Raw genomic sequence first — 8,162 nt, forward strand, 5'->3', positions numbered from 1 at the left:
TATGAAAGGTGCAATAAATGCCCTTGTGATTGTTTGCACTACTGTACTGTCGTTCCTTTGTTCCAAGAGCACGGAGGAGAACTCCACAAACTTTGGACGAGTGCACAAAAAGCCCGGAACGAGTGCTTATATATAGCACAATCATCATTATAATCAGCCTATTTATGTCCACTGCAGGACGAAGGCAATCTCAAATTACCCCTATCCTGCGCCAACAGATTGCAACTATCAGCCGCAAATTTCCTAATTTCGTCGCACCTAGTCTTCTGCCGTCCTCTACTGCGCGTCCCTTCTCTTGGTACCCATTCTGTCACCCCAATGGTCCAACGGTTATCTAATCTGCGCATTACATGACCAGCCCAGCGCCTTTTCTCTTGATGCCTGTTAGAATATCGTCCATACCCGTTTGCTCTCTGATCCAAACCGCTCTCTTTCTGTCTCTTAAAGTTATGCCTAGCATTCTTCGTTCCATCACTCTTTTTGCAGTCCTTAACTTGTTCTCAAGCTTCTTTGCCAGTCTCCAAGTCTCTGCCCCATATGTCAGGTGCGGTAAAACGCACCGACTGTATACTTCCCTTTTCAATGATAGCGGTAAGCTCCCAGTCAGGAGCTCACGAGCAAAATGAACATTTCATTTCAGAAGACGTCTTGCATTTACTTTATGAAATTGCATGCGACACAGTATCGATGGAGGCTTGTAAAGATCATTCGCAATCATTTTTACTAAATACTAAAACGATTCCGCGCCAAGCCCGCGCGTGATTCAGCAGTAGAAGCGGAAAAAAAAAATGCCGCGCCGATCAGCGGAGCCGGCATGGCGTGTACCAGCTGGCGTTCAAAACGCGCGCGCCCAAAACCGAAACGGGGAAGTGTTAATCCCATCCGCTTGGTGCGCTACAGTCAATTCGGCCGCTGCGCTCTATTGGGAGTGTCCTCTCTGGAATTTCTTTATGGTTCGACTTTTCACCATCGTTGCCTCTGTTGCCGAAGTGTCGACTAGCGATAGTGATGACGACATGGAAAGTGACATGGGCGATTCAGGCCCGACAGTGGCAGAAGCTGCGCGTTACGTCAGCCTCACAAGTGCAATCGTCGCGACGAGAACAGCACCCCGCAAGGAAAAAGGCGCCCCGCGACTTCTGCAGTGCTACCGCGCGCGTGCACCGTGAATACGTAACGCCAACGAGGAATCTGCCATGCGAGTGTTTGCCGAGAAGAAGAGGCTGGCTGGAAAGCTGGCTCACAGCTTCAGTAAGTTTGAGGCCGCTGTCGTCGCTGCTAGGCCGTCGCGGCATCAAACGAAAATAACACTGTCGCGCGAAGTGAATAAATGCTATGTTTCCCCACTTTCATCGCACCCTCTCCGAGTTCCGTTTTTGACAGGTAAGTGGACGATCTCATGCCATTTCGGTTAAGCAGTACTACCGTTTAATACGTACTTTTTCCGAACTCCGGCCAACTACGGTTTAACGAGGTTTCACTGTACAGTCAAATCTCATTACTACAAACCCCACATTAACGAATTTCTCAAATTTACGAATAGCTTAAAAATCCCCGCCAGATTGCCTATATCTTCAATGTAAAAATATTTCAGAACTACAAATTTCAATACAGCGGATATTTCAGAATAATGCACATAGTTTACTCACCCCCTTTATAACCGAGGAACATCAGTATTACAAATTCGGCTAAAAGTAACAGCGCCGCAACTCTAGCGCGAAACAGAAACCGCGAGTGTAGTAGCTATCATCATCACCAGGTCGAGTGCCAACTGCTTCACCAAGAACTTCACGACAAAGGTTTGGCGATGTTTGCGCAAGGTCCAACGATAAATGCAGCTAGCGGCGGCGTTAAGAAGCGAAAGCAGTTTTCATTGCAGGACAAATTGGATATATTACAGGAAATTGACGCAGGGAAAAGCAAATCAACGTGTGCAGACAGCGTGGCATTGCCCCATTGACCGTCGCAACCATTTTGAAAGACCGAGACAAGATTGTCAAGCTTCACCGAGAATCGCAACTCGCTCCTACGAGGAAACGGCTACGACTGGGAAACTAAAAATGTGGACCAAGCTGTTCTCACTTGCTTCAAAGATGCCAGACTGCAAAGTGTTCTGGTGTCTGGCCCAATGCTCCAAGAAAATGCCTGCGAATTTGCCGATTCACTTGAAATAACTAGGTTCGACAGCAGTGCGGGTTGGCTTTTTCGTTTCCGCCAAAGAAATGGAATAACTTGGCAGGTAGTCTCGGGTGAGGAAAAGGCTGCTCACAAAGATAGCACGGATTCCTGGCGCAATGATCGTTTACTAGAGGTGGCTGAATCGTACTCTGAAGACGATATTTTCAACGCGGATGAGACCGCATGTTTTTATCGGCTCCTGCCAGACTGGACGATGCACCTCAAAGGAGGGAAGAAGTCGCATCTTCGCGTGACAGTCCTGCTCTGCTGCAATGCAACAGGCATGAAGAAAATTAAACCACTCATCATTCGCAAGTACGTGAAGCCTTGCCGCTTGAAAAATGACATTTCGTTACCGTACGACTACAGTGCCAAGAAACAAGCCTGGATGACCACAGAACCGAGTGGCTCATCAAACTCGACAACCAAATTAGGAGGGATGACCCAAGAATTCTACTGGTTGCCGACAATTGCTCTGCTCACATTGTGAATGTTCGCTTGACGGACGTTCGCTTGGAGTTTCTGCCACCAAACAACACTGTTATAATATGTGCTATGCGGGAGTGCAAAACAAACATACGGTGCGCCGTGCGGGGGCGAAGAGGACGAATCTTGGCAAATACCCGCAAGAGAGTCATCATCATCATCGACGCCGATTCGGGAGCGTCGGCAGTGGCGCCTCAAAAAAGCGTGGCGCGAGAGTGTGGCCCGTGGCGTGAGCAGTGCGCGAGGTTCGGCGTTCGACGGAAAACAGCTTCCTCGCTGGGCGTCTGGCCCAGAGGAGCTATCGCCGCCCGCGCCAATACGCCACACCCGAAGCAACACGGTGACTGCTGGGAGGTTACCTCGCCCCGCTCTTCCGCTGGGCACTGGTCCAGGAGGCTGGCGGTCCTGAACCGGGGCGGTCGAGCGTTCGGGTGAGCGGCCACAGGGCTACCCCGCCAGCTGTGGAGGCAACCCGGTGATTGCGGCCCGCCACCTGAGCCCCGCGAGGTGGTCCGACGCGGCCGTCCGACCCGGCCGTCCGACCGACCCGGCGGTCCAACCCGGCCGTCCGACCCGGCTGTCCAACCCGGCCGTCCGGCGCGGCTGTCCAACCCGCCCGGCCGACACTGCTGTCCGACCCCACTGGCCAACATCTGTTCCACGAGGTCTCCGACACGGCGACACGCTCTTCCGCCTGAACTGTAGGCCATATTATAGTCACCGATACATAGCTATAGCTGCATGTCATTTATGGGGTATTTGGGGAACTGTCACGTGTGTGTGCCGTTATCTGTGTTATGTACGTCAATACATGTCTGATGTGTGTTTGTGCTTCTGCTCGCTGCGTCTGCCTCTTACTGGAGTGATCCGGCCCCAATAACATCACAAACTGGCGAGCCTGCCAGGATCCACTCGTAAATACAGTGAAAGAGGGCAGTTTCGCTTGAGCGCAGACACACATTAGTAGACGGCCCCATGGATTTAGAGAAAATCACGGCTATAGGACTCCAAATAGGATTGTCAGGCGCAGAACTTCGCAGATGGATTGAGGCCGAACAGGTAAAACAAAGGGACGAGAGAGCTGCGGAGCGAGAGGCAACCAAGGAAGCTGCTGAATTAGCGCGCTTAGCTGACGAGAGGCAGCGTGAGATCCTCCAGCTAAAGCTGCAGCTTCAGGAAGGAGCTCGGAATGTGCCGGCAGCGGCTTCTGAAATTTTGGCTGCCCCCAGCACCTCCTCGTCATCCTTCAATCCACAGAAGTTACTTCCTTTGTTCGACGAGAAACGCGATGACTTACACGCGTATTTACAACGATTTGAGCGCGTAGCAACAGGACAGGACTGGCCACAAGAAAAATGGGCTCTTGCTGTGAGCATGTGTCTAACTGGTGAAGCGTTAACCGTGATCGGTCGGATGACTGCCGCCGATTCATTAGATTACCCGAAGGTAAAGAAAGCTTTGCTACAGAGGTTTCAATTCACGGCTCAAGGCTACCAAGAGAAGTTTCGGAAAGCACGAGCAGTAGAGGGCGAAACTGGAAGACAGTTAGCAGCAAGAATTGCAGCATATTTCGACCATTGGATTGAGATGGCTAATGTGCCTAAAACATATGAAGATCTACGAGATCACATGATCTCTGAGCAGTTTCTACATTGTTGTGAGCCCAAGCTAGTCATTTTCTTGAAGGAGCGAGAGTGCAAATCCCTTGACGAACTTGCTAGCTTGACGGATCGCTTTCTTGACGCGCAGAACTGGACAAACTTAGGAAAAGGTACCGACAACACAAATGATTTTGGTGCGAAAAACATTGAAGCTCCCAGGAAACCGCAACTTATGTGCACCCTCTGTCACCGGTTTGGACATTTGGCTCCTGATTGCCGTGCCCCGCCTAAGCGTATGCTGAAGTGTGAGTTGTGCGACAGAACGGGACATACAGCTGAAAATTGCCGAACTCGGTACGGGGACAACAAACCAAGTTCTGCGTGTGCATTCACCGAATCTCGACCAGTCCGGACTCGTCCAGTGAAAGAATCAAAGCGTCCAGGAAAGAAGACTCGCCGATCAAGTGACAGCGACGACGAGAAACCTGATAATGCTGTAACTTTCCTCATCGACGGGATGCCAGTGGTTGAAGGCCGGCTGCTGGGAAGAAGTGTACGTGTACTGCGAGACACCGGTTGTAATACCGCAATTGTCAAACGAGAACTCGTTCCCGAGATGTATATGACGGGAAGAACGAACAACGTTGTTCTTCTGGACGGCTCAACAAGTTACCTGCCTGAAGCTGTCGTACATGTGAACACGCCGTATTTTACAGGCAAGTTAGCAGTGGAATGTATGGACGAGCCCCTCTACGACCTTGTTCTGGGAAATCTTCCAGGCGTCAGAGGGCCATACGATCCGGATTCTGACTGGAAGCGCCCCGCTGCTCCCAACGCTGAGTCGTCGCCGATAGAAATGAAGCTGAATAAGGCGCCTAGGAAGCCTCAGCATGTATCGAGCGTGGCTGAAGCCAGAACTGAAGAACAAGGCAAGATTCGTCCCTTGTGCGTTCCGACAAACGTCCTACGTGACGTGACAAAAGGACAACTCATTAAGGAACAGCGGAAAGACCCCACGCTGAAACATAGTTTTGCCAAAGTGAGCAAGTCGTTTAACTCGGAAAAGGGTCACAGTTACGAATTCGTTCAAGAAAAAGGATTGTTGTATCGCCTTTACCACCAGGCCACTGGCAGAACCTTTAAGCAGGTGGTCATACCAAAAGCATTTAGACATGGCGTATTAGAAGTGGCTCATAAAAACATCATGGCAGGACATAAAGGTATCAGGAGAACAACCGATCGTGTCCTACAAGAATTTTATTGGCCAGGTGTGCACAGAGACGTAAAACGCTTCGTGAAGTCGTGCGACAAGTGCCAAAAGACAACCGCTAAAGGGAAAGTACAGGCCGCTCCACTTCCTCGTCAGTGTGTGCTTGTGTGTGCGTGCAAGAATACAAGTTCGTTCGGTCCTGAAGTCTTAGAAGCGCCGACACAAGACCCTCCGAAGTCGAGAAAGCGCCGGAGACCAGGCCAGCGGAAACAAGCCCACAAAGGAGCGCGCCAGGCACGTCAACAGAGTGTTGCGTTGGAGTCTCCTTTTGCAGGAGTATTCTTTTACTGTTAACTACATAACAGACTGACAATTTCGGAGCTGACTACTTGAGTCGAGTCGCGCGTGATCACCTGTGTATATATCAACATGTGATTAGACATTGCGACATCTCAAGCGCTTAGTATTTAGTTGAAAGAGAACAGATTTCTGCGTTCGTTCTTTAACTGGGTGCAATGTCCTGTGAACAATATGTGTCGAGTGCATACATGAACAAGTGGACAAACGTACAAGACAATTTTCCTTTTTCTCTTTCTTTTCCATCCCGCGTCCTTGTCTTAGAATAGTTGTGAACAACTTTCTCGAAAAAGTTTGTGATGTTATTGGGGCCGGATCACTCCAGTAAGAGGCAGACGCAGCGAGCAGAAGCACAAACACACATCAGACATGTATTGACGTACATAACACAGATAACGGCACACACACGTGACAGTTCCCCAAATACCCCATAAATGACATGCAGCTATAGCTATGTATCGGTGACTATAATATGGCCTACAGTTCAGGCGGAAGAGCGTGTCGCCGTGTCGGAGACCTCGTGGAACAGATGTTGGCCAGTGGGGTCGGACAGCAGTGTCGGCCGGGCGGGTTGGACAGCCGCGCCGGACGGCCGGGTTGGACAGCCGGGTCGGACGGCCGGGTTGGACCGCCGGGTCGGTCGGACGGCCGGGTCGGACGGCCGCGTCGGACCACCTCGCGGGGCTCAGGTGGCGGGCCGCAATCACCGGGTTGCCTCCACAGCTGGCGGGGTAGCCCTGTGGCCGCTCACCCGAACGCTCGACCGCCCCGGTTCAGGACCGCCAGCCTCCTGGACCAGTGCCCAGCGGAAGAGCGGGGCGAGGTAACCTCCCAGCAGTCACCGTGTTGCTTCGGGTGTGGCGTATTGGCGCGGGCGGCGATAGCTCCTCTGGGCCAGACGCCCAGCGAGGAAGCTGTTTTCCGTCGAACGCCGAACCTCGCGCACTGCTCACGCCACGGGCCACACTCTCGCGCCACGCTTTTTTGAGGCGCCACTGCCGACGCTCCCGAATCGGCGTCGATGATGATGATGACTCTCTTGCGGGTATTTGCCAAGATTCGTCCTCTTCGCCCCCGCACGGCGCACCGTATGTTTGTTTTGCACTCCCGCATAGCACATATTATAACAAACACATCCTTGCTGCAACCCCGAGACCAGGGCATTATAAAGAGTGTGAAAGCAGAATTTCGTAAGCGCTTTGTGCAGTGGCTGAGTATCAACCTCCGCCTAAAAGCAGCTGACTGAAATCAATATTCGTCAGGCAGGTGAAATGCTCACAGGAGCTTGGTGGAATTTGAAGGCATCCACCATTAGCAACTGCTGGCGAAAAGCACGGCTTGTCAAAGCACCTGTGCAGCTTGATGATGACCTGGAGGCGACCGACAACAACCCAGGAGACCTGTGGACCGAGGTTACAGAACTGCTGCCCGGTGTCTCTTCCTTCGATGACTATGTGAAGAGTGACAGCGCAGCACTAACGGCGGTGGACCTGACAACCGAAGAGATTGTTAACTGCATTCGTGACGTCTCCAGTGACGATGACGACCCAAAGGAAGACGACTATGGGCCACCAAACATAGAAGATGAGATTGTGTCAAACATCGATGTTTTAGTGCACGTGAACAAAATCCGCACTTTCATCGCTCGGTGCAATAACGTATCCGATGAGGTACTGCGAAAAGTGGTAGATGTAGACACATTCCTAATCAGTTGTGCGTGCTGCACGCACCAGAAGAAATTCCCCGATTTCTTCAAATAAAGCAGCTTTGAAGTTATTGAAACATCTTTATTTGAGAGTATGCTTGTCTGCACACGTGTCTCCTGCCAAGGTACATAATTTTCATTCCTAGGTTTGTCCACTGGCTTATAACTGCAAGTTTTTCATTACAACAATATTTCAAAATAATGAATGACTTTCGGCGGTCCCACGTGATTCGTTAATTGAGATTTTACTGTATTCGCTCGATTTTAACACACACCCAAATCAAACGTGCACCCACTTTCTATGTGTACAGAGTAGCAAACCAATATAGAAATGACATTAAAGTTCCTAAACAAAGTAGAAATCTAATGCACATCCACCATTTTAGCAAGAAAAATTGTTGCACAATGACGATAGGTTTCCCAAGATCAGCTTCATCGCAGTGCATATGTGTTAGCGATTAAGCATGCAAACATATAGAAGCTGGTTTTGGTTACGTGTCCGACTGCACTGCACAGGCAGATTTTGGCCCACTTTTCACTAAAAGAAAAGAGTATGTTAGAATCAGGTAAATACAGTAATCGAACATTATGAGCTATGGTTATCGCTTGAAAATCTTCCCAGGGC

This window comes from Dermacentor variabilis, unplaced genomic scaffold, assembly GCF_050947875.1.
Source record: "Dermacentor variabilis isolate Ectoservices unplaced genomic scaffold, ASM5094787v1 scaffold_14, whole genome shotgun sequence".
Classification (NCBI taxonomy): domain Eukaryota; kingdom Metazoa; phylum Arthropoda; class Arachnida; order Ixodida; family Ixodidae; genus Dermacentor; species Dermacentor variabilis.